Consider the following 4,304-nt stretch of genomic DNA (forward strand, 5'->3'; position numbering starts at 1 on the left):
TTTTTTTTTACATCTGTCCCTGAAATGTCCGAAACTGACATGCTTTTGATGTGAAAATCTAGAGATTTTCGCTGCCCCGCCTCCTGGCGTGGTGGCCATCTGTAAGCCCGGGGGCCCCATAATCTTCTATTGCTCGGGGGCCCCATGAGTTGTCAGTCCACCCCTGGCCAGTTGGTCATGGCGCTGTCCTCTACGATGAACATGGACATCAAGGTCTTCAGAAACCACCAGATTCTGTTGTTTTATTTTCCTTTAATTAGAGATCATGGTTAACAAATACACAGACCAACGATTATCCTCCTGGCAGTTTAACGGCTGACAGAAGGTGACGAGTCGGAATGAGATCGGGGAATGTAGCGTTTCCTATACAGATAATGGCAGAGCATTCATACAACATGGAAATGTTTCTCTGTAAACCAAACATTCAAGTATCGATCGGCAGTCTTCTCTTTACAGTACAGATATTTCAGATGTGTGTGGCTTCTGGTTGAGTTGAATCGTGTTCTGGTTTCTTATATGTCTCAGGGAATCCAGCACACCATAAGAACATACATTTTTCCCCAAGTGCTCCAACCTTAACAAAATCAAAAGATGGTGCCACTCTACTCAACTTCAACAAAATCAAAAGATGGTGCGGCTCTACCCAACTTCAACAAAATCAAAAGATGGTGCCACTCTACCTTAACCAAATCAAAAGATGGTGCCACTCTACCCAACCTTAACCAAATCAAAAGATGGTGCCACTCTACCCTGGTGGACCCTCTATAACAGGGGTCGCCAAACTTTTCAAACAAAGGGCCACTTTATTGCCCTTCAGACTTTAGGAGGGCCGGATTGGGGCCAGCAAGGGAAGAAAATGTCACGGGCCCGGCAACAGTGAGAACAAATATGGCCTCAGGGTTGGTGGTCAATAGGAAGAGGAGTATTCCCCCTATTAGTAGGAGGAATAGTATCCCATCATTGGTATCAGTGGATAATATAGTGCCCTATTGTTGGTGTTAATGGGAGGAATAGTGCCTCATGTCAGTGGAAGGACAAGGGCCGGGTAAAGGCTAACAAAGGGCCACATCTGGCCCTCGGGCCGCAATTTGGAGACCCCTGTTCTATAATGTAGAAAACAAATAAAAACTGGTTGGTGGTCCTTATGTCCAATCTGGATAAAACTGTATTGATGAGGATAATGTGGACCTCCTGGAGTAGTAGACTCCAAACTGTGGCCAAGGTGCCGGATCTGACCTTTTGCTTCCCTTCAGAACTCCTATTGATACCTTCAGTGATCCAAATAAAAGTTGCAGTGCCGCTGAAAGCTGAGACTGAGATCTCCCTGCTGGTTTCAGTGAAGGGAGCTGGTATCAGTGCACCATTCAGAGGTGTAAGATTATTATCAAAGAGAAGAAAAGGCGCTGCTCACCAACCAAGTGCATTAGTAGGTAGATGAATGTGGCCTTAGCCAGCGCCGCTCCAGTCACGTCCCCTGACGTGTTTCGCCCGCTTGGTCACAGAGCTCTGTAACCAGACCCCAGTGAGTAGCAGGGCGAAGCATGTTAGGGGGTGGAACGGCACTGGCTGAGGCTACACTCATTTACATACTAATGCACTCGGTTGCTGAGCAGCGCCTTTTCTTCTCTTTGATTCTACTGATACCTTTCTTCACCAATAGTGGGGCATAATTCCTCCCACTGACACCAATGATGGGATATATTCCTTCCACTGACACCAATGATGGGATATATTCCTTCCACTGACACCAATGATGGGATATATTCCTTCCACTGACACCAATGATGGGGCATATTCCTTCCACTGACACCAATGATGGAGTACTATTTCGCCCACTGATACCAATATTGGGACACAAGTCCTCCTATTGACACCAACAATGGGACACAATTCCTCCCAATGAGACCAATGATGGGGCATAAGTCCTTCCATTGACACCGATGATGGGCCACTATTCCTCCCAATGACATGGCACTATTCCGCTCACCGACACCAATGATGGGGCACTATTCCTCCCAATGACAGGGCACTATTCCGCTCACTGACACCAATGACGGGGCACTATTCCTCCCACTGACACCAATGATGGGACAATATTCCTCCCACTGACACCAATGATGGGGCACTATTCCTCCCACTGAGACCAATAATGGGGCACTATCCCTTCTCCTACTGATCACAGGCTCTATTTTTTTTTACCCCCACTGACCACTAAGCCAGAGACATTGTTTACTGATGCTGTACATTTTTTTTACTCCCACTAGCCCCAGTCCAGCCCCCTTAAAGCGGAGTTACACCTAAAAATGGAACTTCCTCTTAACCCACTCCTCGCCCCCTTACATGCCACATTTGGCATGTATTTTTTTTTGGGGGGGGAGTGGGGGCTTCAGGAGAAGGGGACTTCCTGTCCCACTTCCTCCTTCCGCCGAGGGGCTGGAAAGGCGATTAGCTTAATCGCCTTTTCACAGCCCCTCCCTGTAGGCGAGCGACTGTCCAATCGGACAGCGCCGCGCCGCTCGCGCAGTGGGTGCCCGGCCGTGAAGCCGAAAGCTGTCACTGCCGGGTGCCCACACTAAAAATGAAGACGCCGGCTGGCGAGGGGGGGGGGCGAGGAGCGGAGCCCCGGCCGGCGCATCGCTGGAGCAGGCAAGTGTCTGTTTATTAAAAGCCAGCAGCTACACTTTTTGTAGCTGCTGACTTTTAATAAACTTAAAAAAAAGGTGGAAAACCCCTTTAAAGTCTAAAAACTGTCGCTTGTTTAGAATGTTTGTAGACCCATGGCTTAGAGTCATTATTTATTTTATTTAAGTTTGTTAGATTTAAAAATTTGGCACTCAGACACAGTCATGCAGAAGGAGATGGGAGGAGTCAGTGTCAGTAAGTTTTCACTTAAGCTACTGAGCTCTATAAACAGGCATTTTATATATTTTTTTAAACTGGGGAGCCAAGGAGAAACTTCGATCCCTAAGCCATATTTTATATTTACAAGGCAGAAATAAATTATTTAAGACTTTTTTTAGTCCTAAAGAAAACAGATACAAAGCCAACAATACATCCCCTTTGATGAGGGGAACTGGAGGTGATGTCAAGCTGTGGCTTATGAATTCATGCCTGTTAGATATTCATACAAGAATCTCATTATTTATTGATATATGAACTTCTTTGTAGCCGTAATAATTTATGAATGGAGGCTGCATGTGGTAACAGTAATTTATAGGAGATTGTTTTTATGCTATATTCAGAGTTGTCTTATTATAGTTAATGGAACAGTCTCTGGTTTATATGTTGGCATATATATATATATATATATATATTTATGTAAAGGAAAAAAAATAATATTATATTATATACATATATATACCGTATATATATATTTTCCCTTTACATAAATTATATATACAGAGTATATATATATATATATATATATATATATATAAATATATATATATGTATATATATATTTATGTAAAGGAAAAAAATATATATATATTTATTTTCTTTAGGAGGGCCAGATTGTGGCCAGCAGGGGCAGAAAATGTCATGGGCCCAGCATCAGTTAAAATAAATATGGCCTCAGGGTTGGTGGTCAATAGAAGGAGGATTGTTCCCCCTATTAGTAGGAGGAATAGTATACCACCATTGGTATCCATGGAAGATATAGTGCCCCATTGTTGGTGTCAGTGGCAGGAATAGTGCCTCATATCAGTGGAAGGAATTGTGCCCCAAGGGCCGGATTAAGGCTAGCAAAGGGCCAGATCTGGCCCTCGGGCCGCTGTTTGGAGACCTCTGGTCTAAAGGAACTTAATAAAATAGTTGTAAATTCTGCTGTGACAGAGCGACACCTTTGTTGCGGCTTTGTGGGAGGGGCAGTGACACCATCTACTGGGAACAATCTCACCACTGGAGTCTCCAAGAGATATTGGAAGTGGGGGGGGGGGGGGGGGGGGTGTAAAGGCCCATACACACGATCAGACTTTTTGACAACAATTTTCCGATGGACCTGTTTTAGTGGACAATCCGACCGTCTGGACCCTCCATCGGACAGACAAACTTTCCGACAAGAAATGTCCGAAGGAGCAAAATCCGATCGGGTGTACACAAGTCCAAAGTACAAACACGCAGAACCAATGCTAAACATCAGACAGCAATAGCAGAAGTTGCCCAAAGGGTGGCGGTAAAGAGCAGAAAAACCACGTGATTTGGTGAAAGTTGGCTGAAAAAGTCCTGCCGAGGGTATGCAGAACAAGTTCACGGACAGCGCTCTTCAGACCAAAATCCACGGAAAAGTCTGATGGAAGTCCGAT

General features: G+C 44.9%; 1 long non-coding RNA gene across 1 annotated transcript; it reads right to left on the reverse strand.

Annotated features, from left to right (window-relative positions):
* Window positions 1-235: 235 nt before the first annotated feature.
* LOC120917078 lies at window positions 236-853 on the reverse strand. The gene is made up of 2 exons (XR_005744165.1): window positions 681-853; window positions 236-574 (listed from the first exon to the last, which is right to left on the reverse strand). It is a non-coding gene; the product is annotated as an uncharacterized LOC120917078 (long non-coding RNA).
* Window positions 854-4,304: the final 3,451 nt, after the last annotated feature.

This window comes from Rana temporaria, chromosome 11 (genome assembly GCF_905171775.1).
Source record: "Rana temporaria chromosome 11, aRanTem1.1, whole genome shotgun sequence".
NCBI lineage: Eukaryota > Metazoa > Chordata > Amphibia > Anura > Ranidae > Rana > Rana temporaria.